Source organism: Kogia breviceps, chromosome 4, assembly GCF_026419965.1.
Source record: "Kogia breviceps isolate mKogBre1 chromosome 4, mKogBre1 haplotype 1, whole genome shotgun sequence".
Taxonomy (NCBI): Eukaryota; Metazoa; Chordata; class Mammalia; order Artiodactyla; family Physeteridae; genus Kogia; species Kogia breviceps.
This window is the reverse complement of record NC_081313.1, coordinates 32,115,466-32,142,812: the sequence shown is the minus strand read 5'-3', so window position 1 is coordinate 32,142,812 and position 27,347 is coordinate 32,115,466. Positions and strand designations below refer to the sequence as shown.

Below are 27,347 nucleotides of genomic sequence, written 5' to 3'. Positions count from 1 at the left end.
AAATCAGTTTCATATCACGTTGTATGATAAAATCTAACTATTTTAAGAGAAACTCTGGTTTTTGTTATTACAAACATCAACTTCTAATTGATACAAAGAGGGAAGCATGAAAGAGTAAAATTGGAATTGTGCCAGAATAAAATTTTTTGTGAGGAATCCTACAGCTATCAGAAGAGTTAAAAAGTCTACTCAATATTTCATAGCTGCCTGTAGACATAATAAGAGAAAAAAAATCTATTTCATTTGATTACTTTCTAGAAGGTTGAATTGGAATATTTTGACTTCATCACTGTATAATCCACTATTTGGGTCTGCATAATGTTTATAACTGAAAGGAGATTATATATTTGGATACATTTTTAAACACTCTGTTTATATATAATAATAGTTATAATAATAATAGTGATTAAAGTCAGATTCAGAATTTTTCTTTACCTATCCATAGTATTTAGTTGCTAGGAGACAAATATAAATCATCTAATATCATTATTGATAAATGACTCATAATCCACTTTCAATTTCCAATGCCAGTTGCTTTGGGACATGTATTTATTTAGACTCTGTATATTGTATACTCAATGCAATAACAACATTTTTCTCTGCCTGATCTTTCATTTGTAATTTGGAGAAAGGTTAATAATAAACATAAATCTTGCTAACTAAGCATGTTGAGGGTCCCCTAAAAAGTAAAATGATCTCTAACTCAGAGCATTGTCAAATTATCTGCAATTTAAAATTTTGATTTATGTAAATCAGTTGAAAGCAAAAACATATGTTTCATTCTCCTTTCATGCCAAAATTGTGTGATGAGAGCTCTTTCAACAGTAGAAATGTTCTATATAACATTTCTATCATGATTGATTTTATCTCTTTTATCACAATATGCAGGACAGGTATTTTTCAATTGAAGAATGTCACATATAGATATCAGTCATTTGCCACAGGACACAAAGTAGCGACTGGGACAGTATTAATCACCATGTCAACTCTACCTCAGCCCAGTGTACCTTCTATTGGATTGAAAAAAAGTATCTTTTCTACTGAGAAATCTCAAACTTCAACCTTTGTTAAGTAAATTATCCTATGATTTTGTGTCCTCATTACCCTTTGTGTTCTTTACAGTGTTTTCTATTATATGTTAAGAAGATCCATTCAGATAAATAACAAGTATATTTACTTACTTCTTTACTTAACATAATACTTTTATTGCTTTTAAAAAAATTCTTGAATTTTTGTTGTGTCTGGACTTACATGGTAGTTCAACTTGGAGACTATTCAATAATAATAAAGAGTACAAATTCTTCGGACTTCCCTGGTGGCGCAGTGATTAAGAATCCACCTGCCAATGAAGGGGACACGGGCTCGATCCCTGGTCTGGGAAGATCCCACATGCCGTGGAGCAACTAAGACGGCGAGCCACAACTACTGAAGCCCATATGCCTAGAGCCCATGCTCCACAACAAGAGAAGCCACCGCAATGAGAAGCCCACGCACCCCAGTAAAGAGTAGCCCCTGCTCTCCGCCACTAGAGAAAAGCCCACGCGCAGCAACGAAGACCCAATGCAGCCAAAAATAAATAAATTTATTTAAAAAAAGAGAACTGCCTGACAAATTCTGAGTTACTACCTATGCGACCTCAGGCAAATTCCTAAGCCTGTGCGCCACAACTACTGAGTCTGTACTCTAGAGCCCGCGAGCCACAACTACTGAGCCCACGTGCTGCAACTACTGAAGCCCACACGCCTAGAGCCCGTGCTCCGCAACAAAAGAGAAGCCACCGCAATGGGAAGCCCGCTCACCGCGACAAACAGTAGCCCCCAAATGCCGCAACTAGAGAAACCCTGTGCACAGCAACGAAGACCCAAAGCAGCCAAAAATAAAAAGAGTACACATTCTTCAAAAAGATAACTTCAACCCAAAAGTTTTCCCAATCCAAAGAGTAAGTTTTCCACCTGATTCATCTCAGGCTTTACTTTTTTGTGTGAATAAACACTTCTTTGCCAACCCTACCTCTATTTCCTCACATTGTTTTTCTTGCTTGGATCGAAGGCTATATCTCTTTTATGGGCTTTGCTTAGGAGTGCCATAATCAGTGAGCATTCCTCAGCTAAGAAGAACCAGATGGCCATGAAGAGATGTTAATGTTCCCCTCACGTGTCCTCTGGGCAGTCCTCCTTCATAAGGGACAAGTGTGCTGACTTACCACTACTTAGCATTACTCTGAGACTTACGTTAATCCAAATAACCAAGGACAGTTTTCCTTGTGTGTGTGTGTGTGTGGTACACGGGCCTCTCACTGTTGAGGCCTCTCCCGTTGCGGAGCACAGGCTCCGGACGCGCAGGCCCAGTGGCCATGGCTCACGGGCCCAACCGCTCCGCGGCACGTGGGATCTTCCCGGACCGGGGCACGAACCCGTGTCCCCTGCATCGGCAGGCGGACTCTCAACCACTGCGCCACCGGGGATGCCCAGTTTTCCTATCTTGATGGCAGGCATAAGCCAGAGGATCCTACCTTTGTCTAGCAATTAATCAACTTGTCTGGAGACAGCCCTGAATTGTGCCATACATTATATACAGTACCAAAATAATATTCTGATCCAATGAAAATATTTTAGGCAAAATAGAAGACTCTATGATTTTACATTATAATGCCCAGAGATTCTTGGAGATTAAAAAGATAATGTATCTAGCAATAATAATAATAATAATAAAACATAGCTAAGTTCACAGCATCTGTGCTAATGGATAACTTTAAAACTCTAATATCTATACGCTTCTTCCTTGTTTTTCATCAAATGTTTAAGAGGTCATACAGAGTAGTTGAAAGGTCACAGGTGGGGTAATAGAAGAATTGGTTTGAATCTTGGCACCTTCACAAGCAATCTAAGTGCACTGAAGGAGTTCCCTGACTTTTCTGAGATATAATTGTATCATCCTTAAAATGGAGACGATTATACTGGTTTAACTTGCAAGATAAATATTAGGATCAAATAAGAATATATTTGAAAGTCTATTAAACTATAAAGTTGTGTGCAAAGAATGTATAACCAGCATCGTCTTCATCGAGGTCAAGCAATTTCTGAGTTCTATCTCGTGCCTCTGCTGCCCTTGACAGAGGTGCCACAACTCTTTTTTTTTTTTTGGCGGTACACAGGCCTCTCACTGTTGTGGCCTCTCCCGTTGCGGAGCACAGACTCCGGACGCAAAGGCCCAGCGGCCATGGCTCACGGGCCCAGCCGCTCCACGGCCTGTGGCATCTTCCCGGACCGGGTCACGAACCCGTGTCCCCTGCCTCGGCAGGCGGGCTCTCAACCACTGCACCACCAGGGAAGCCCCTGAGGTGCCACAACGCTTAAGCAACAGAAGAAAGAGGAAGGGAAATGAGATCCCTCACCCCCCCACACATCCCTAATATCAGTGGTAACTTCACAATATAGAATTGCCTTTGGTTGCCATATCCTGACTACCAAAGACACCCCTGAAAAGAAAATCTACTTGAAGCACTGTAGATTGATTTCCTGACTTTATGAAGCCAGAAAAAAGAAAAAAACAAACTCTGGAACATCTCATCAGACAAGCACATGACTGCAATATGGGCCTCTGTCTAGGGTTCAGAAGCCAAACAGACTTTGCACTTATTTGTTCTCACCCCCGTGGTGTGAAGCAGACAGGAGAGACGAGGTCATTTTTCAAGTCATCTGACTCCAGCCTGAAGTCAGTAACCCAGAGGAAAAAAATCTTGGGACCATAGGGGCATCAAAGAAGGGGCCAGGCCTGGGCTTGCTGATAAGGCCTAATGTTGAGTGGAGGGTAGTGAGTATGACTCAGTTGATCCTTCATCCCAGAAGGTACTCCTCCAGCAAACACAGATGTCTGGATCCCCTCTGGAGAGGAATTAGGGTAGAACAAAATCACCCTCTCAGACAAGGGGTACTATTATATCCAGAGTCTGATTCCTGAGCTTCTCAACACTGACAGAATATTGGTTTTCCTATAAAATAGCTCCACGTGAAAAGTTCTCTGAGCTAACTCATGGAAATCCTAGGGTAAGTTAAGGGTTGTTTATCTACAGCACTTACTGGTAACCCAACAGTAACTAGCCCATGGAAAAATGGAATGAATGAACTCCACGGAACACCTAATGGTAGCAGTGATCTTTAACTTTTCTTATTACGGAAATTTTCAAATATAAACCAAAATAGAATTGTATACAGAACCCCCATATACCCATCACTCTGCTTCAACAATCTTGTTTTGTCTATTCTCCCTCATTTGGGGGGATGGAGTAGGTTACCATTTTACCCATAAACACTTTACATCTCTAACTCATAAGGACAATGCATTCACACACCTGCAAAATTAATAATTCCTTAGTATCTTCTAAAATTCCAATTTTTCTGCCTCAAAAAATATTTTTTAATGTTTGTCTGCTAGAATCAGAATCCATACAGACTCACAAAATTGCAAAGTTTTTTCCTTGTCTTCATAAATCTATAGAGATCTTTCCCACCCACCCCACTCCAGTTTGTTAATACCATTGACTTGTTGAAGAAAGCAGGCTTTTTCTGTAGAATGTGCCACACTCTGGATTTGGCTTACATGCCTGGTGGTGTCATTTAATTTGATTCACTATATGTGTATCTCCCCTAAACTGGTAGATGTATCTAGAGGCTTTCTTAGATTCAGTCTGCTTCAAATATACTTCATAGTTAGCTGGGTACTTCCTACAGTATCCCACAGAAGTGATCTTTGAAAAAGCACCAAATGGCAGGAAATCAATTTGGTCTGTCTATATGCCATATATAGGTTACAGCAGGTGCATATTCCAGGCATACTAGAAATTCAGTCCTCAAATTAAATGACATATACTCTCTCTTTTTGATCTTATTTGTTTTAATGTATTGGTGCAGTTAACTATACACAGCTATTTTCTTGAACCTGACACAGGAGGAACAGTAGAAGTTAGATGAGTTCAGCAGGTATTCCCCTCACTAAGGAAGCAATGTCACACATGTAGGGATAAACATTTCCAGTTGGAAGAGTAAGTGAGAAGGGAAAGTTAAGTCATGTTTGGAGACTGCAGTGATTTGCTAATTGCCACAGTCATGAACCGTATTGCTTAAGGGAAACTTAGAAACCATCAGGCTCTTGTCAGTTAGTGAGAGGTGCTATGGAGAAATGTAAATCAGAAGGTATGTAGAAGGTAGACGGTAGTGGGGCAGTAATTTGAAATCAAATGGTTTTGTTTGCTTTCTGGGGCTGCTGTAACAAACTACCAAAACCTATGTGGTTTAAAACAAGAGAATTTTATTCTCTCATAGTTCTGGGGGTTAGAAGTTTGAAATCAAGGAGGCATTGGGGGCCCTGCTCCTTCCGAAGGCTCTAGGGAAGAATCGCTTTCATGTTTCTCCCTTGGCTTCTGTTAACAGCCTCAATCTTTGGTTACCTAGGCTTGCGGCAGCATCCTTCCAACCTCTGCCACCATCTTCACTTCGCCTTCCTCCCTATGTGTCTTGTGTCTAAACTTCCTTTTTGTTTCTGTTTCTTTCCAGTTTTACTGAGATATGATTGACATACAGCTCTATAATTTTAAGGTAAACAACAGAATTATTTGACTTAGGAAATGATTATCACAATAAGTTGAATGAATATCCATCATCTCATATGGATATATTAAAGAAATAGAAAAAAAATTTTCCTTGAGATGAGAAGGCTTAGGATTTACTCTCTTAAGAGCTTTCATATATAACATACAGCCATGCTAATTATCTTTACCATGTCGTACATTACATCCCTAGCACTTATAACTGGAAGCTTGTACCTTTTGACCACCTTCCTCCAATTCTCCCTCCCCAACCTTTCACATCTGGTCACCACAAATCTGATCTCTTCTTCCGAGTTCCTTTGTTTGTCTGTTTTTGAAGTATAATTGACCCATAGCACCATGTTAGTTCCTATACACACATACGCACACACACACACACATAGAAGTGTATATTTCCATACACTTCAAAATGGTCACAATAAGTCTAATTACAATACAGCACCATGCAAAGATATTAAATAGTTATTCACACTGTACATTTCATATCCATGACTCATTTATCTCGCAGCCAGAAGTTCGTAATTCTCAGGAATTCCCTGGTGGTCTAATGATTAGGGCTCCATGCTTCCACTGCAGGGGCCACGGGTTCGATCCCCGATCCCTGGTTCAGGAACTGAGATCCCACAAGCCACGCAAAGCGGCCAAAATTTCAAAAGGAAGAAGAAGAAGTTGTTTGTGCTTCTCAATCTCCCTCCCTACTTCTTTTCTCTCCCAACCCCTGTCCCCTCTGGCACCTACCTGTTTTGTTCTTTGTATCTATAACTCCGTTTTGTTGTTTGTTCTTTTTTTTTTTTTGGCGGTACGCGGGCCTTTCACTGTTGTGGCCCCTCCCGTTGCGGAGCACAGGCTCCGGATGCAAAGGCTCAGCGGCCATGGCTCACGGGCCCAGCCGCTCCGCGGCATGTGGGATCTTCCCGGACCGGGGCACGAACCCGTGTCCCCTGCATCGGCAGGCGGACTCTCAACCACCGCGCCACCAGGGAAGCCCTGTTCATTTTTTTGTTTGTTTGTTTTTTAGATTCCATAAATATCCTTTTCCTTATAAGGACACCAGTTGTTGGATTTCGGGTCCATCCTAATTCAGTATGACCTTATCTTAACTTGATTACATCTGCAAAAACCTTATTTCCAAATAAGGTCACAATTCACTAGTTCCAGACTGGACATGAAATTTTGGAGGACACTATTCAACCCAGTACAATGGTCAAAGATACTCTCCATGAGAAGGTGACGATTGAGCAACGACCTAAAGTAGTTAGAGAGCTAACTGGTCATGAATCTGAAGAAAGACAGTCCAGGCAGAGAATAACAAGCATGAAAGTCTGAGATGTGAACAGGTCTGGTGAGTGAAGCGACTGAGGGGAAGGTCAGTAAGAGTGGCAATTACATAGGGAACACGGGGGTGGAGGGTGGTCAATACAGCCGTGGAGGCCATTTCTAAAGACTCTGGCTTTGACTTTGATGGAGAAGGGAGTTTTGAAGGGTTCTAAACAAAAGTGTGATATTATTAGACCTTTCTCGTGAGAATCACTTTCTCCTCTGATGACAACAGACTGTGGGGGGGATAAGAGCCTAAGTAGAGAGAGGTTATTTTAATAATCCATGTGAGGAATGATGATAGTTTGGACCACAGTGGAGGGAGTTGGAAGCTATCAGATAATAAGAACTATAAATTTTAAAGTTCCAATTTTTTTCCATCAATACCTATCTACTACATTATCGAGTGTTTTGTCACCTGTTAGTACTCACCCCCAGACAGTGAAGGCAGTGCCAAAAGTTTAAGAATTTTTTTATAAGAAAATCTTTAAATGAGAAGAATATGAGTTATTTGCCAAGAATTTGTTATCTTACAACCATTATTATATCATTTAATCCTGAAAATAAACCTGTACTGCAAGCATTGTTTCCCATTTTACACATAAGAAGTTTAAGGTTCAGAGAAGTTAAGCAATTTATCCAGTCATATGAGCAGTTAATGACAGAGCCAGAGTTCGAATTTACACACACTTAATCTCAATCCCATGTGATTTTCATTGTACTACAGTGTGAATTAGGCAAAGTCATTATTCTGTTTGCATATCTAATCATTATGGCCCAGATCTTGTTCTAGAGAAACATTCTTCATTTGTAGGTAGTTGATTCATCAATTTAACTGAAGGTTATTGACCAGGAATATTGTGAAAATAGACCCTTCAGTAATGAAGATATTGGGAGAGAAAGAGGCTAGTACATGCCTTATACCAGGGCTGTGCTGCAGTCGGCACCCAGGCTCACAAGAGCTGATCTTTCCATCTCTACATTCAGTGATGTGATGTCACATCATACCTTGAAATAAGCCCTGGTGGGTGTAGTTACCTCGTGGAAATCAGCTAACACACTAAAGCAGAGCTTTCTTTTTCAGAGACCTGGTTTACCAACATACTATTGCCTATAACTCAATCACAACTAAGTATAAAGGTGTGGGGTGGGGGACAGAGATGGGGGAGGAGCAGAGATGGGGGAGGGGCAGAGTGTTATCAAATTACTAAGTATAGTTAATGTCTAACAACAGTTCAAAAACTGCCTCAATATAAAACGAAATAATAGAAAGTGTCCGCTTGACAGATAAACACATTTAAGGTTTATGATTACACGTTTCCTGGTTGGCCTCAGCAAAATGACTATAGGACTTAAACACATTCACCTGCAACTGCAGAGTTCTAGACTGGTTTTCCCTAAACACCAACACACCTCTAGCTTTGGCAGGTGGTGTTTCTTCAGCAAGTACACCTTTGGTGAGCTCAGTTCCTCCACGGAAGATCAAAGCCACAGCAATCCTGGCAGAGGCAGGCCAATTGCCTGGCTGGCCTGGAGGAAGAGACTGAGGAGAGAAATCAGCTTGAATATTAACCAAAATAAGTATGCTTTCCTTGCCATGGGGAAAAATCAGGATACCTTCATTTAGATGGAGTGATTACCTCTGAAATCCAAGGAGAAATTGTTTGAGGGTTGTTGGTTATTTTGAATCATCCCCACACCTTGTATCTTCCACCAGTATTTCTTTTTTTTGCCACTTTAAAATGATTTCATTTGCCATAAAACACATATAACATAAATATGTAATTTAACCAGTGTTAAGTATACAATTAAGAAGCATTCATTACTTTCACAATGCTGTGCAACCGTTACCGTTATCTATTTCCAGAGCTTTTTTTTTAATCACCCCAAACATAAAATGTGTACCCATTAGGCAATAACACCCCATTGCACATCCTCTCCACCTAGCTCCTGGCAAGCTCCAATCTACTCTCTGTTTCCATGAATTTGCCTATTCTAGATATTTCATGTAAGTGAAATAATACAATATCTATCCCCCTGTGTCGGGCTCACTTCAGTTAGCACAGTGCTTTCAAGGTTCATCCACATTTAGCATGTATCACAACTCTGTTCCTTTTTATGGCTGAATAACATTCCATTATATGGATATATCACATTTGGTTTATCCATTTATTTATTGATGGACACTTGGGTTGTTCATTGCAGTATTATTTACAATAGCCAAGATATAGAAACAACCCAAGTGTTCATTGACAGATAAATTGAATATTATGCAGCCATAAAAAAGAATGAAATCCTGCCATTGTGACGCTATGGATGGACCTTGAGGGCACCATGCCAACTGAAACAAGTCAGACAGAGAAAGCCAAATACTGTATGATCCCACTTATACGTTTCATCTGTTAAAACCAAACTCATGGAAACAGAGAAGAGACCGGTAGTCGCCAGAGGCAGGGGGTGAGGGGTGAGGGAAATGGGTGAAGGTGGTCAAAAGGTAAAAGCTTCCAGTCATAAGATAAATAACCCCTGGGGATATAAATGTACAGCATGGTAAGTACAGTCAACAGCACTGTATTGTATATTTGAAAGTCGCAAAGAGAGTACATCTTAAAAGTTCTCATCACGAGAAAAATTTTTGTTAACTACGTGAGTGATTGATAGAAACTATACTTGTGCCAATTATTTTACAGTGTATACATATATCAAATATTATGTTTTGTACCTTGGACGAATACAATGTTATATGTCAATTATAGCTCAAGAAACTCAAGAAAATACAATATGAAAAAGAAAAAAAAGGCAGATTCCTGGGCCTCCCCACAGACCCACTGAATCAGAACCTCTGAGGTAGGACCTGGGGATATGCATTTATTCCACCTTCCTGGAGACTCTGAAATGGGCCAACATTGGAGAATCCATGCCCTACGCTGTACTGCCTAACCCTGCACTGGACCAGGGGAAGGGTGTGGGGAGGCCACTCTAGCAGAGGGTATTCCACTGAGAGAACAATAGGCATGCCTGAGGATCCACTACCCCAGACCTGCTGCAGGCCTGTTGAGGCCCACGGTCTTCTCATACTCACATCTCTAACTTCCTTCACCAGGTCCAAGACCAGACAAATCCCTGGTGCTCTTCAGGGGCACTTGCTTTCACAGAACCCAGAAGGCAGCATCAGCACTGACCCACTGGATATTCTTAGGCTGCCGACCCTGATCTAAAGGCTGAGCATCCCTGCGGGCCTTCGGTACCACACCCCCTATTCCCAGCGTAGCCCGCTCTGAACTTGGGGCTAATGGCTGCTAATGTGGCAGCCATCCTTAGCAGGGAGGGGACCAAAGGAGTTAGAAACATCCTTTTGGAGATGTCATGACACTTTACTGGTGTCATCTCATTTTGTCCTTCAACAGCAGGTGAGAGAGTGTTGATTATCCCCATTTTACAGATGAGGAAGATGCGGGCTGAGACAGGGAATGGGGAGGTAGAATTCCCTGATTGGTCCTGAGATAGACAGGGGAGAACTGGTGGCTGTCACGTAAGTGGTCACTGCGTGGATATAGAGCAGGGCCCAGATCCCCACCAGTATTTCTTTTAAAAAACAGCAGCTTCTATCCTGAACCAACACACACACACACACACACACACACACACACACACACACACACCCCTGCTACCACCTCTACTCCTACCCCAATCTCTCTTAAAACCTTTCTCAGAGAAACACTCCTTTGCAGGGCCTCGTCACTGCTGTCCTCAGTTGGAGTGCATAACTTCCCATTTTCTCTTCTCCCTATCGTGACCGCTGTCCAAAAGGGCCAGACCCAGGCTTCAGGTCAGGATAGGACCTTCTCCTTGTGGTCAACATCTAGACACCAGAGATGGCCTGGAAAGATGCTGAAATCATGATCACAGACAGACAAATGAATCCGAATGAGGTCATAGATCCAGGGAGGGGAGAAGAGCAAGGAGAGATGCGGTGTGAAGCCCGAGTGTGGGGGGGGGGGCAGTGGAGGGGCAGAGAAGTCTCAGGAACCAGCAAGCAGAAGTGACTGGCGTGACTTCCAGAGTCGTGCTGGAGAGTCCATGTCACTTACAGCCTTTTCATTTCTTCATAACTTCTAACAAGAGTCAGGATCGCATAAGGGTTAATTCACAGACCCTGGAACCACACTACCTGGCTTTAAAACCTGGCATTTTTTAGCCTGTTACGTTCATCAGTTTCTTAATCTGTAACATGGAGAAAATAATACAGGTTTTTAACTCACAGGATTGTTATAAGGATTAAGAAGAGTAATATCTATAATGTGCTTAGAAGAGAGTCTATATAAAAAAGCCATAAAAGTACAATACCTATCCATGTACCCCGCAGCAAGTCTTAGAAAAAAAATTATCAGCATGATTGGACCTCTCTTTTATTTATCTCTCTTCCTTCTCTCAAAGGAAACCACCATCTTGAAATTGTGATTTACCATCCCCGTGCATCTTTGTATTCATTTATATGAGTATTGTGTCTCTAATGCACAATTTTATTTTTTATATTTTAAACCGTCTATGAAGTATTTACGTATTCATCTATACCTTGCTCTGCTTACACAGTTCATCTGTGTTGATGCAAGCAGTTCTGGGTCATACATCCATGTCACTGCTATTATTGTTAGAGTATTCCCAATGGATGCCCGCACCACAATTTATTTATCTGCTGTCCAATTGATAGACACTTAAGTTGCTTCTACTTTTTGCGATTCTAAGCATTCTTAGACATATTTCTTGGCAAATGAGTCAGAGTTCTTCTAAGCCGATTTAGAAGTGAAATTTCTGAGGTTTAGGGTAAGCTTATTTTCAAAATTACTTGATATTTAAAAAATTATTCTTTTAAAATATTCAGACAAAAATCACGTTATCATCAGCACTCTACTTGCGCTAACTACAACTACAAGTCTTTTAGACAAATTGACTTGTTTAATCCTCATAACAACACTATGAAGCAAGTTCTATTATTTCCCTCACTTTATTGAAGAGAAGTTCAGCAATTCTCAGATCTCACATTGGGTAAGCTGTGGAGCTGGGATTCACACCTAGATATACCGGTTCCAGAGTTATACTAAAGGAAAATAGGATATAACAGAAAGCCAAGAAATTCTGACCAAAAAGTATCACAAGGCAGATAAAAAGGTTTCATTGAAGGAGATGAGACTTCATATAATCCAATATGAACTCATCTTAACTCATTACATTTACATAGACCTTCTTTCCAAATAAGGCCCATTCTGAAGTTCCAGGGTAGACATGAATCTTGGGGGAAACACTAAGCCAGCAAAGGATCCCCTTCTATCTTCTGTGGCCAAAGAGAAGAGTCTAATCTACTTTCCACAGGGCAGGCCTTCGGATACTCGGAAAGAGCTCTACTACCCATAGATCTCCACTCCCAACCCCTTGCAAAACGTGCCTGGTTCAGTCAGGCCATGCTGTCTGCGCATCTAGTAGTTCTCAGTCCCCAAGAAAATTCCCTCACTGTCCAAGTGGCCCTGCTCTGGACACTCTTCCATTTGCCAGTGTCTTTTGCATGAAGGGGTATCTAGAGCAGATATTGGACAGACCGATACAGGAAACAGTAAACCCTAAGTGTTGTCACTAACCACTATAATTATGGTTGGGTCATGACTACATAAGCCATACGTTCTAGGTCATTCAGGACAGTTGAGTAATAGTTCTAGCTCTGTCTCTAACTTTGTAAACAGAAGTAAATCAAGGTTTCTGTGCTTATATTTCTTAACCTTTAGAAAAAGGAATGCTTGCCCTAACCTGTTTGACAATGATATTGTGAGGACACAAATCAGATCGGTACAAAACACTCAGATAAAAATCCTCAGATAAAAATGAATAGGAGGAATGTGACTAGACAACCAAAATGCAGTGGAATTTAATCTTCTTTTACGCCACGGGGTCCTTTGATTATCCAGTGAAATCTGTGGTGCACCTCTTCAGAAAACGCACGTGAGCATAGGCACACACATATACCTAAGCTTCAAAGTAATTGGGGAGGGAATTCCCTGGTGGTCCAGTGGTTAGGACTTTATGCTTCCACTGCGGGGGCCCCGGGTTCCATCCCTGGTCAGGCAACTAAGATCCCACAAGCCATGCCGCCAAAAAAATAATAATAATTGGGGAGTTAAATTACCCTGGAGTCCAGACATGGTTTCCTTTCATTCTTTAATTAAGAAGCGATTTTGAGCCTGAGGATTAAATGAGTGCTGCAAATAGTATTCCCCCTTGATTCACAAGTGGCTGTTCCAGTTTAGAACTGAGATTATTAAGCCAACCCAGGAACCCCAGCACAGCAAGTGGCCATAGTTGGAGCAGAGTGGAACCTTTTTTGGATCGAATTGAGTGTCTAGATTTGGAGGCCTCTTTCTCAGTAGTAGCAACAGATCTCCAAAGTAAAGGAGGTTGGTACTCATTTTCTGCCTTTCCCCTGCTTTTAATATCCCCATTTCAGCAGAAATTCACTCATCTCTCTTTGACAGGATGAAACTGATCCATTAAAGTAATCTTCACTAATATGTTAGAAAATCAGGGTCTGGGATTAGCCCAAGGGATCAGCCTTAGGAAAGTTCACTGCAGCCAGAGGAGCATCATTATCTAAACACATGATTTACTAGTGATAGAATTTCTGATGTTGGTGGCAGAAATCATTTGGGACAAAAGCACCTTTCTTGTCCCCCTCCCCCCCCAGTAATGTACTTTTTGCATAATTTTTGCATAATTTATAGCATTTATATAATCTCAAACTTTCCAAAGTCCTCCCAGGTATATAACTTCTTTTTCTTCCCACCAGAAGCCAAAATGGGAGGGGAAGACAGGGCATGCCCATTTTATAGTTAAGAAAATTGAGTCCTTGAGAAGTTAGGAAACTTGTGGAAATCTTGTAGTTTGGTAAGAGATGGAGCCTGAACTTTAACCCAGATCTGATCTTAAATCTCACTTTCCTTTGCTGTATCAGAAAAACAATTATGTACATAATATACAGCTTCAATTTTCAGATGGTCCCTTTGAAGCCAAGATGTAAAATGACTTCAGGGATAGCAGAGGGCCATTCCAGGAGTTGGAGGTCCTATAATATTCTCGTTCTAGGTAACCTTAAGCTGGATGCAGAGTGGAGTTGACAATTGCCTCTACCTGCTCAAAAATAGGAAAAAAAAAATCTGTCCCTGCTCTTACTGATGTCTGAGATCCTTTTAACACTGGGCAGTGACTTTCGTACCAAGTAAGGGTCATGGTTGGAAATGCAAATATCTGGGTACAGGTCCATGCAAATGACTGGTATCAGATCCTTCTCTGAAAACGAGTCTTGACAGGGAAGGGGGCAGGGAGAGAAGTCACCACCAGAGCCAGGACACTGTCTGAGGCTGCAGAGAATCAGGGGAGAGAGAAAGAAAGGGAAGTATCTGAAGACCAGTGGCACCTGCTTCCTCTCAACCTTGCTGTTTTCCCTCTCCACACAGTTCTCAGGGCTCAGAGAGGAACAAAATGAGTGTCTTCTTGACCACAGGAGAAACTCAGTGTTTCTCAAAGAGGGTCCCCCAAAACACAGCGTCCGAATCACCCGGGAAGGGCTGGTTAAACCTGCAGATTCCCATGCACTGCATGCCTCTCCTCCCACACCAACCTCCCCACACACCTTTCCAGGCTCTGGGGCTGGCCCCAGGAATTTTCCCGGGAGCAAGTTCCCAGGAGGCCTGTGGTGAACAGTAAAGTTTGAGGACTGTGCTCTAGAGGCCAAATTAGATCAGGAGAACACTGATGAACCCTCACTTCTGAAAGACCTTGAGGAAAACTCCTCAGGGAAAAGCCATTTTATAGCTTTTACAACTCTTCTCTCTCCTTATCTTAAAATCACTTGGTGTATTTTTTTTTAATTATACAAACCTATGGATATATCATTTCACTTAAATGCACAAATGAGATCTATAACTATATGTGCATACAGGCCTTTTTAATTTCTTTTCCCTTTTTGCAGGGCTCTCACCCTCCTCCTCCCCCTGTCTATCCTCATCTCCATTGGGTCCCCAGTAATCTGTATTGTCACTAGTCTCTAGTGTCCGTGATAACCATGCACACACACACACACACACACACACACACACACACACTCAAACCTACATAGCTAAGTGTTGCTTTTTGTATTACTAAAATAGAAACATTTTACATTTTTTTCTATATCTTGTTTTTCTCACTCAACACTACCTAATAGAAATCCTTCCATATTACAAGGTTCAACTCCAATTTTATTCTTTTAAACAATTGCATATGATTTCGTAGTGCAGGTGAATTGTAATTTATTCAATCATCCCCTTACTGACAGACATAATTTTTTCCCAGGTTCCTGCTGTTGTGGACAATGCAGCAAGTAACATCTTTGTATTTTTTAATGTATATTTTATTTCTAGGGGATTGATTCTTGTTCATAGGATAGAGAACTGTATAAGCGTTTGCTACAATAATAATTAATATTAGCATATTGTAGTATTACATGTATTTTTATTTTTAATAACTCTTTCCAACTTACTTTCCAAATAAGATAATATTTTAACGAGTAGTTCATATGACTCTTTTTCCCCTTTACAACTTCTTATTATAAAAATTTATATTATAGCAAAATGTAACTAGTTATGTAAATCTATCATATTGAATTTTTCCTTCATTTTACAACACTCCAGCTTTTCAAGTAACATCTGAGTTTCACTAACGTTTCACATCAGAAGCAAATAATAAATATTGAGTTCTGAGGTGCGATTCAGGTGTAACCATGAAAACAAACAAAAGCAACCAACAAAAGAAAACAAAAACAGGCTGCCTTTAGTAGACTACCCTCCAAATATCTTAGATTTTAGATAGATAGATAGATGAAAGGGAAAACCGTCCAATGTTTGCCCTGCCTTGACAACAGCCAAATCTGATAAGGCCAGTTTTTCTGCATCTATGAATGTGCAGAATGAGTGAAGGTCAAAGAACATTTTCTGGGAACAATAGCTATTCTCTTCTTTTTTTTTTTTTATAACACCGAGGAGGAAAAAAAAGAAAAAAAAAACATGTGACCTTGCTAGATCCACAGACTTCAACCAGTCCTTGTTTGATTAGAACATCTAGAAGCATCCAGCAAGGAATCAAGGTGCACAGACAGTCTACCTATGGCCAAATCTAAAGAACCATTTACAATTCATGGGAAATGGCAGGATTCAAGATGGGATGTTTCAGGGAAACAAGAACAGTAGGGAAGGAGATAGGAGAAAGCCTGGAGAAGGGAGAGAGAAAGCCTTTCGTCTGTGAGCTATAGGGGGGAAAAAAAAAACAGCTTAATTATGGAAGAAAAGACACACACATAGGATAGCTTGCACAGGCAGAGTTGCTGTGGAAGCACATTCCAGGAAAATCTTAAGAGATTACTTTAATAATAAACCATGCATTCTTCAGCAAGCCATCACGGGATTAACTACCCCTTTCCTAGGCTGGGAACAGTCGTCAGTTTGGGGTTTTTTTTTTTCTTCCTTTTCCCTCACAAACAGGTTTTGTGCAAAGAAAGAGTCATGCAAGGACCACAGTTTTTCAAACATTGCACTCAATTTTCCTCACCTTAATTGTCTAAACATTCATTTCAGAAGTGATAAGAAAAGACCGTGGTTTAGGCAGGGTTAATGTCTGGGTGGGTTTGGGTGTGATTCTCCAGCAGCAAGGATGTTCATTTTAGATTTACTGAAAAGCCAACAACTTCCATGGGACAGGAGATTATGTTCTACCAGGGATAAAAAACGTTACATTTATTTTCATTCTTCTCTCTGTCTTTTTTTTTTTCTTTCTTTCTTTCTTAATGTGAGCAGGATACTGAATTACTGCCAGAAGCAATATCAGAGCCCTAGAGATATAACAACACACTTCAAGTCAGATCAGAGTTCTCCACTGTCGACTCTTAAGATACCTGTGTGAAATGACAGAGCTGTCCACTTCAAGCTGTATGTGTGAGCTCACTGCTCCCAAATGCACTATTTTCATCAAAAACCTTCTCTTGAAACTACAGCTTATGGCAGATGAAATCATTTTCTTCCTCTGGCTTCTTAGACAAATCCTTTCCATTTGGTGGGGTAGAGCAAACATGTCAACATTTCTTGATAAGAGTCTTTAGATTAAAAAAAAATAGATGTGGGTGGTCACTTCTGAGAAAGTGTTACATAGTGAGGTTAAAAGAGAGACCCAGTTTTTTTTCCTTCACATTGTCAAAGCCTCTGTTTGCCTGAAATCTGCTGTCATTTTTCCAGCTACTTAGCTTTTGGGAGGGAAACCAACGCTCTGTACTTCTGGATCTTAAAAATAAAGCGCTATGTCCTAAAATGTACCAGAATTAAAGTTCTCTGCACAGAAACTAACACACCACTGTAAAGCAATTATACTCCAATAAAGATGTTAAAAAAAATAATAAAACAAAACACAGAATGGGGTATAAAATAAATAAATAAATAAACGTATCTGCACAAATGTTATAAATACAGCCCCAAGACTAATTTTTTTTTTTTTTTTTTTTTTTTTTTTTTTTGTGGTACGTGGGCCTCTCACTGTTGTGGCCTCTCCCGTTGTGGAGCACAGGCTCCGGACACGCAGGCTCAGCGGCCATGGCTCACGGGCCCAGCAGCTCCGTGGCACGTGGGATCTTCCCAGACCGGGGCACGAACCCGTGTCCCCTGCATCGGCAGGCGGATTCTCAACCACTGCGCCACCAGGGAAGCCCCAAGACTAAATTTTATATACCTCTTGTCATTCACAGTCATTTTTAAAAATAATAGCAAATTACCTCAGAGGAATATTGAAAACTTTTAGCACCACCCTCCTCACCTCTACCTCCCCAGGTATGAGGGGATGAGACTGGTGACAGAAGGAGTCAAGGTCCAAAGAGGTAGTATCCTCATCGTTGACAGGTTTTGCTGCTCTGCATGCCTGGCTCCAGGGCTGTCCCAAGCCTGACCTACTTGAGAGCAGGGACTGTCACTCACACTGAGCTGTCCCATATTACGTGGTTTTGCAGTTGGATCTAGGCTGGGACCACAAAATACATATCTGGTGTCCCATGAGCGTGATTTGAACCCCCAGTTTCCAGAGGTAAAATGCAAATCCACTGTGTGTTACTTACTCAATAAAATCAATAACCCCTTCCCATCCAAGTCACAGTTTAGTTTTTTTCACATTTAGTACACACTGTCTCAGACTTAAAAACAAAAAACCGAAGGAAACATAGACATACTTTTCACAAGAATAATTTCATAATTCTTAGAAATCAACAAAGCTTCTGGGGATGTTTAACAGTTGTTCGTGATTTTAAAATACAGAGAAGATGAATCCACAGCTTGTTAAGGTCCACTAAGATACGCTATGGAGTGCCTTCTACTGCTGAGTACTGTATGTCAATATTTTCAAACATTTTATTTCTCATACTTCAGATTTTTCTTAGAAATATAGGAAACACTATAGAAGTCACTGCAGATAAAGTCATGGTATGTGTCTACACAGGGATGCCCATACTGTGGGAGAAGCCAGTATATAATCTCTCTGTTTATATCAAATATATAGTAGCTTAATTAGTTAGGTTCTATAGGCATGCATATTTTTGTTTCTGTCAATTTCATAGAGAGAGTATTGTCTTTATATCTGTATATACAGGATTATGTTTCATACATAAATACAGTATGTTTTACATATACGCACAGATTACCCACCAATTTAAATTGGTGCACTTAAGTGCACCCACATCTGCCGTGAAAGAGACACGAATTCCTTTAAAGGGGGGCAAATCACACGTGCAACTGTAGCGACAGCAGATCTGAGCTAGCATCCACTGCTTCTTGCCGGGAAAGTCAGGAGTAGAGGCAGCCCTTTGTTCAAAGGGCCCTACCGGGTTAGGATGACTTGGGACGCCACATCCCTGGAAGCGGCAACGCAGAGAAGGAATTTGTGAGATGAAGGTCGCTGGGTCCCACCCCTTTCCTGCGGAGTTTCCCTTTCCTGTCCTTAAGCGCACCCTCCCCTGTCCCTTGTCCCCAGCCCCGCGAGTCTGGGCTCCAGACGGCGCCCTGACTGCTTCCTCCTCCCCTTCGCTGGGCTCCGGGCGATCGCCCCGCGCTGCTGGGGCTCCCAGTCCACGGGAGCCGGCTCCTCTGCGCGGCCCCAGCTCGAGTTAATAAACAGTTAAGTTTGGAAGACTCAGCAGACACGTTGAGGGGGAGTTACCCAGCCCAGGCAGCAAAAACATCCCGGCGCATTCCTGGGGAGTCCTCAGCTGCCAGCATCTGATTAGAACCATATCTCGCCGGGAGTGGCCCGCGGCTCCGAGGCTCCCGGGCCGGCGGCTATTTAAGCGCGGCCGCCGTGTCGGCTGCGCGGTAGCCAGGAGGCTCAGGCACCACCGGGAAGTCATGCTCGCATCGCGGAGGCGCTAGCTAGCCTGTGAGTAGCTTTCCGAGCCTTCCCTTTGGCTCCATGTTTGGCGACCTCTTTCCCTCCTTTGCTTCCCTCCCCCCCCCCACCACCCCGCTCCGCCTTGGGATGCAGACCTGGGACTGCTGGGGCATCTTAGAAGGGAGACGGTGTACTTGGGCAAACAGACGGTTTTGTGGCCTGACATCCGAGGAATGCTCCCACGAAATGCGTTTATCTTTGGGGTCGGAATCCAGATGTCCAGCTAGTGACATTTAACAAGCGCCTCGTGTGTGTGTGTGTGTGTGTGTGTGTGTGTGTGCGCGCGCGCGTGAGTGTGTGTGTGTGTGTGCGCTTGTTTAAAAGCTCTGTGGGCAGCCCGGACCGGACGCTGGTGTGGCTGCTGATCGCCTAATTAACTCCTCCAAGGTCGGGGGGGGGGGGTGTTTTTGCCGTGTGACAAAGGCTGGGGACCTGGTTTGTGCCCGCGAGAAGCTTTTTCCCCGTGACTGACGACGTATGGCATTAAAATGTGAACTTTGTCTTACACCCGATTCTTAAGAAAGTATCTGCCCAAGAGACTGAACAAACTTGTTTGAAATACTCCGAGGGTTTAAGTGGTGTTTGCCTGCTTGCTGTAATCTGGAAATATTGAGTAAGAATTTTGGAAAAGGGGAAAAAAATGAATGGGTTAAAACCGTGGAGCCCCAGTCAACATAGCGGGTTTCATAGCCTAGAGCTGACTCTTGTTATTTGTTTCTGTCGTCCTTTCCTCTTGACTTAATTCTTAGCCTGGAATTCAGGTCCTCAGTCAATTTTAGCAAGGAGCCCTTTGAGTCCAAAGGGAAATCGAACTGGATTAAAAACACTTAAAGAATCTGGATGTTATCTCCACCCCATCCATTCCCCTCCTCCCCCCACCTTATCCTCTTTCTTTTTAGTTTGTGTTTGGAAGGAAGAGAGAGGCACTCTGTAAAACGAGAAGAGCCGAAATAAGCTTCCAGACACATGGAAAGACTTAAAAATTATGGAGGGGCGACTTCATGAATAGTAAATGTTGTTATTGCACTATAAAGTGACTTAATGAAAAAATTTCTGGCCCTAATCAGGTAAAGCAGGGGAAGTGGGGAGAGGGAGGTAAGACAGAGCTAACTCAAACAGAAGGAATGGCTGAGGAAAGAAGGCAGCTGCAGAAATGCCCTCAAGAGGTCCGATAAGGCTCTTGGAATGGCTTTGATGGGGTATGTAATTGATCTTCCTGCAGGCTTGAGGTTTGCTCCCCACACAGGAGCATCTACTGGCTGTTGGGGCAGGAGGGACTAGCTGGGAATGGGGGCGCCTGACAGCTCCCAAATGGCTTGCCTCCACGCTCTGTGACACCTCCACCTGGCTTCTGAAACCAGCAGCCAGACCTCGATTAGGCTACTCTTCTCTGGGTGCGGTGCCTGCTCCCTCCACCCCCAGGCTCTGTCTCTCCCTCCTTCAGGAGAAATAGGCCTCTATGATACTGCAAGAAAGTTTATTGCCATGAGAATTCAGAAATATTTGAGATTGAGTTCTCCTTCATCTTTGGGGAAGGATCCTTTTGGTTGAAGTGCTACGTATGTGCCAATAAACAATGGATGGTACACCTAATGCAACATGCAATCTTGTTGAGAAAGCACAAGGGAGGCCTAGTAGGTTTTTCCAGTGTGTATTTCTGGAACAGATTACTTCTAAATCCCTAGTCAGTATCCTCCTAAGGCAGACTGGATTCTTTTTCTTGTTGGTGATGAATAACTTCGCTTCCCCTTCCCTTCCCACTCCCAACTGTCTCCCTTCTTATCCAAATGGATGCCCTAGCAACCAGTTCTTCTTAAACTATACCCTCCTCCATTTTAAAGTAGATGGTAGGAGAACATCTTCCAACTTGGAGCTGTGACGCATAGGTAGTCTCCATTCTGGTTATCTTGGACACAGCTGATCTTCTCCTGAGGATGTGAGAGAGGAAAGGGAGCCACAGCGCTTGTTCAAAGCCTTGCCTCATCGTTAAGGACAGAATCCAGGGTTTGCATGTCCACTCAAGACTTTTTATAGTTGGAGATTCAACTAAAAGTCCACATTCCTGTGCATTGGGCTTATGTCTTGCCTTGCCCAAAAGGTTGAATGGATTTCAGCCACCTTGTTTGGGTTGAAGAGAATTGCTTTCAAGACACTTGTTGGCATGAAGGAAGGTGGTACAGGGACCCCTGGAAGCTGCTGACCAGCTGGCCGGGGTGATATTATTGGCCTGCTTGGCCATGCCTCCCATTACCTGAGGATTTAGAGAGCAGGAAGATGGAAGTCTTGGTCATGGCTCCTGGTCAGCAGGAGGCTTTGTGGAGACATGGGCTTTTGGTGGTACAGCCAGTATGTGCTGCTTCATTTCTCTTTCTACTCTCATATGTCTATAAGCCTACACTTGCTACCACGATATTTTTCACCTGGGTAGTTATGAAATTTCCATGTGTTTCCCTTCCTCAGTGTCTCTTGACTTGAGGATTTAATTAATGCTTTTCTTAAAGACAAACCTAGGATGCTGAAATACTTGAGAAGGCTGCCAAAGACAGAGCTCCAGGGTGTTAAGTTGCCCTAAGGGGCAGCGGAAGATGCCTCCCCAGATGGAAAGCCTTGAAACTGGACCAGTTAGGGAGGTTTTGGTATTTGACCAAACGCATAAGGCTCTCTACACTCCAAGCAGAACCAGAATGAGAACTCGACTCGAAATATGAAACACCTGAGGAACGGGATGTGGTATTTGAAAATTCTCTGGCGCTGCTGTGTAATTCTAAAGTTGAAGCTGTGCCACTGGATTGCACAGAGGTTGGCCAAAATCACATTTAGCTGAAATAGCTGTAACCTCAGATCTATGTATTTAAGGGTAACCTCACTCATGGTAATGTTTCCTGACTGGATTAATCCTGTGACTCAGAAGGAAAGCGGGCCACCGAGCCCCCTTCTATAAAGAGTACGCTGATTTCTCTTGAGGGGAACAAACGACGCTGCGTGTGGACACAAAGGGCTGGCACACAGGCCGTTTCCGCCTCACGCCTTGCCAGGCAGTGGTTGCGAGCGTGGGTTCTGGGGCCCCGTTGCCTGAGTTCAAATCCCAGGGAAAGCACTGCCTGCCGCTCCTGTGACCTTGAGCAAATTGCATCATTTCTCTGACCTTAAGCTTTTATGTCTGGAGAGAATAATGATACCTACCCCCAGGTTTGTTGGGAAGACCCGTATGCTTAGAATACTTTATTCTGATGTTTTGTTTTCACGTTACCCCCTGAACCACTGAATTATGTATCTTTGTGAAAACTAAAGGCGGAACAGGGAATGTCTTTGTCAAAGTTGGACACCGCCTGTCTACCTGAAAAATGTTAATCACTTAAGCACTTAATATTAACAAAGCCAGGGAGTTTGCTGTGCTTAACACTAAACCGGCTGGGAGTTACTCTCTGTTCTCTGCCTGGAGCCTGCAGTTTGCTTTGGTCAAGCTGACCTCCTCTGGTCTCATTTAAGTCTTTCCCCCCACCCCCTACCCCCAGACCCCCTACAGAGAGGATCAGTCCTTCCCCCTGAAGTCAGCATTATAGCAGAAGGAAGTGGGAAGGGAGAGGACCACGGGAACGAAACTGAGGGACTAGGCTAGAAATAAAAAGTCTTCTGAGTACACAGGGCCCCATACTGTCCTTGCCCACGTAGCTGGGCAGGTTACCACCGTTACTCCCCTTCCTGAATCTTTCTCCTACCTTGGAAGGAAGCCTGTCACTCGAGGGTAAGCAGAATCTGAACAAACGGCTTCCTGGTCTAAGAATGGAAGTTACTTTTCTTTTAATTAAGTGAGGTAGAATCTCCTCTCTACCTACCTCACCCTTCTCTTCTAAAGTGATTTTCATCCAAAACTGTAATCCAAATTGTCCAACTCTTGCTAATTCTTACATCATCACGACACAAACATTATGGCTTATGAAATTTCAGGCACATAAAAGCTGTTGCCTCAATATAGAGCAAGCCAGTCAATGTTTTTCTGCTGCTGTAACTTATAACTTAGCCCCTAAGCTAGCTAGAGGCAAGTGACCTTTAACTGCTTTAAACTAGTAAGAGTTCTGAGTGAACGGAGCAGGCTGAGTGAGCGCTCAGCGGTCGGGGGGGGGCTACAGTGAGGTAGGATGCGTGAGGGCTGTCACTTATATTTTTAGGTAACCGTGGAGGAAAAAGAGCCGGTAGGTTAGGAAGTAAGAATACTGGAAAAGCTGGGTTTGAAATGTTCTCCAACCTGGAAGAGATCTGGGTGAGGAATTTACAGTTTAACGTTTTCTCTGGGTAAAAAGCTACCCTATTTCTTCCTAGCAGTGTGATGCAAAGTGTTATTCTGAAACAGACGTAGAACTTTATGTAACCGATGAGCTGTGTAAGTTCTCATTTAACAGTCAGATTCATTCATTCTTTCAAGATTGGACGTGTAGTTAGCTAGAGTGTATAGTTCACAGCTAGAAAGAACTCATCTCACACTAGCTTTCAGAGCGCGGTCTCCAGACCAGCTATATCAGCATCGTTGGGAACTTGTTTGAAATGCAAATTCTTGGTTCCCATGCCACATCCACTAGAGCAAATATGAGCAGTAGGGCCCATCCAGCTGTATTTCAGCAAGCCCTTCACATGATCTAAGAGTAACTTTCATATTTCAGTTGTTCAGGGGAAAGTATAACCAAGTAGCTGAATTCCTACAGTCATGGAAATAATAAAGCATTTACACATCGCTCAGTTTAACTGAATCTTAGAAAGATGAAAAAGCACAAACCTTGACATTTTTTCCTGCTATCTCACATAATTGCTTTCTTGATTCTAGGAAAACCGATCTACTCCTTAGTTTTATATTGTCACCTCTCTTCCAAATCCTTTTCCCTCTGGGGTTTTTAAAAAACATAATTAATCTCCATTTATTAGAAGACTGTCCCAGTTGCTTCTTTTTAAAAAGATTTCCGTAAACTAGATCATTACTCTTGAACCAGATGGCTCCCTCTAACCTATGAAACTTTTTATTTTGTTTTTTCATGCCTTGCCCAGAGTGCAGATGTAGGCCTTGCCATCATGGTAAATGAATCTGCTGCACTTAGTTTTTATAGCGCTTTATGGTTTATGAAGGACTATTCCATTCTCCCATTTGACTTTCACTTTAAATAACTTAAGGTAGAAAAGATATCTCCATTTCTCAGCTCCAGTATGATCAATAGATATCAGCCTGCCCAAGGTCATACCATTAAGTGGTAGAGCCAGGATTCAAGCGTGAATCTTTTTTTTTTTTTTTTTCTTGCCACGCGCGGCCTCTCACTGATGCGGCCTCTCCCGTTGCGGAGCACAGGCTCCGGACGCATGGGCTCAGTGGCCATGGCTCACGGGCCCAGCCGCTCCGCGGCATGTGGGATCTTCCCGGACCGGGGCACGAACCCGTGTCCCCTGCATCGGCAGGCAGACTCTCAACCACTGCGCCACCAGGGATGCCCAAGCGTGAATCTTTATGATTCAAATCCTGATCGTTGTCAGAATATTTAGTAAATACCTGTTATGTGAAGTATGTCGCTAGACTAGCAACAGAAGAACTCCCAGTGAATAGAACTCTAGAAGGAAGTCTAGAAGAAATTCTATTTTACGTGAAGTAAAGAATGTAGACTCTACTCCTGTAGTGGAATGGCAGCACTGCCATTTCTTAGGTGTGTTACTCAATGTCTCTGACCCTTAGTCACCTCACCCTCCTTGCAAAACAGTCCTAAGAATGACCAGTGTTAATCAGAGACAGGTGTTTAGCAGAGATCACGCCTTAGACTGAAAGATTCAAGGGTGTGATCTAGAAGGAGAGAATTGGAACTCTGGCTTTGAAGAGGCAGCATAGGTTAGTGGTTAAGAGCTTGGGCTTTGAACTACAAATGATGGTGTCCACAACCCAGCTTTGCTATTGAAGGCAAGGGATATAACAACTGAGCTTCATCTTCTCCATCAATAAAACGAGTTGCCTCCAAATTAAAATTAAAGGAAAAAAAAGAAACAAAAACAACTTCCTCAGAGCTGCTGCTTCAGAAATGTACCTGCTCTAGGACTATAATTCTCAATGAAATAACTAAATTGATATTGGAAAATGGTCTTGTTCTCATTGTTTGTGGTCTTTAGGCAAGATAAAATCTAGAGATGACCACGTTCAGGCTGAAAGTGAGACCATCTTTCTTACCTACCGTGAAACTATCAAATGTGAAGGTCAAGCAAGAAAATGTGGCAATGCTTCATAAACAAGTACAGGCACACTTAAGGTACCACTTAAGGTACCACTTAAATCTCCTCTGGTCAGGGCAGTTGAGTCCCCCTGAGGTCTAGAATTAATCCATGCCCAAGTAACTGGAAAGTTAAAAATATCTTCGCTAATGTATCCATGTTGGGTACAGCTGCCTTTCTTGTTCTAAACATTTCACCTAAAGGATCTCACTTATTTTTCATATTTGAAGTTTCCTACTAAGGGGCCAAGAGCTGTTCTAATCTTCTATGATATGTAATGCAGATGCTAACGTGGTTTTTGTTACCATTTAGGGCAGCAGAAATAAGCCAAATGTGTTTGACTATTTGTCAGAGAGCTCTCATAGTCCTGTGAAGAATGCCAAACCAGTCTGGCTTTGGGGCACAATGTTAATCCAGATGAGAAACATGTAATTTACTTGTAGATCAGAGGATCAGAAGTTGGAATGGTACACATAGTAGGTGCTCAAACCTCCCTAAAAGGAAAATGCCAGCTGTGCTTTACTACATCAGCATTGGGTGGTGGTATTTTTTGTTTTTGTTTTGGGATTTCTTTTTTTACCCTTTGCTTCTGAAGTCAGATATCTTAAATAAAATCCCAGTTTTGAAGTAGGAAACAAATAGAACAGGCTCGTCCATCCATAGCTGGTTGACGATAAGGAGATTTAGTATTGATTTCTGCCTGGACCAAGGGTCAACTATAGCTAAGGCTTTTCAGAAGAATTTGTGTACTTGAATTGAAATGATAGTTTTATTCAATATCCAACCTGTCTTCTGAAGGATATCTTGATGCATAGATGTTTGCTTGGCTGCCTGAGAACTTGTTCTTGGGGTTTCTGATTTGTCCAGGTGATCTAAAGTTTTCATTGGTTGTAATTGAAAGTTGGCTGAAAGCATTTACCTAACACCTGCTAGGGAACACATAAGTGTCAACCATTGCTGCCTACCTGAAATTCAGAGAAAATGACAACCGCTCAACTAACATATGGTTTTATTATAATTAAGTGGTACAGAGTGGTACAGAAAGAAAAGGATGCAGATGTGATGATGGATTTGACTTTCAAAGGAATGGTGGAAGTCAAATCAGCAAAGGTAGGAAGAAAAATGCATTCTAGGCAGAAGCTCATAAGTACATCATGCAGATGTATGCCCAAAGAATACTGATTGGCCAGTTTGGCCAAGAGAAAGTACAGGTGGTAGACAGGTAAGGGGTGATATCATTTGGAAAGGAGAGATGGACTGTACTGAGCTTTGGATGTCAGGACAAGGACTTAGGTCTTTATCTGCTAAGCGGTAAATCTCTTTATTAAATCCGGAAAACAAAATGCTGACTCAGATCAATTAACCTGGCTGTATTGGCAGGATGAGTTTGAGTAGCGATTGCTTAGCAGTTGAAGAAAGACCTGTTCTTTCATGGAAAATCAGCAAGGTAAAGAAAAGATTTTAATATTAAGGAACAAATTGCAACTGTGTATTACCTCTAATGTTTTAAGTGCACTCCTTCTACCAGACTGCATGGGGGCTAGAAAAGTAGGGTAAATGATTCCCTGACCTCAGAATTTCATTGAGTTAAGGGAAGAGTTCCACATGAATCAGAGGACAACAATAGGTCAAGTATAGAGAAATGGTAGGGCCGGTGAGAGGTAAGTGAAGACCTAAGACAACACATCTTGAGTGA

The 27,347-nt window shown here is 42.3% G+C and overlaps 1 protein-coding gene across 7 annotated transcripts in view; it reads left to right on the top strand.

Moving 5' to 3' along the window:
* The window catches only part of DAB2 (DAB adaptor protein 2), a 172,974-nt gene that overhangs the window by 100,839 nt on the left and 44,788 nt on the right, over nt 1-27,347 (top strand). For 5 of the 7 annotated variants that reach the window (XM_067030911.1, XM_059060264.2, XM_067030912.1 and 2 more), the window contains exon 1: nt 18,366-19,405. The exons of the other annotated variants lie outside the window; for them this stretch is intronic. The gene's annotated coding sequence lies outside the window, so the exon portion shown is untranslated. Of the gene's footprint in view, nt 1-18,365; nt 19,406-27,347 lie in introns of those variants that run through there. 7 annotated transcript variants of the gene reach the window in all.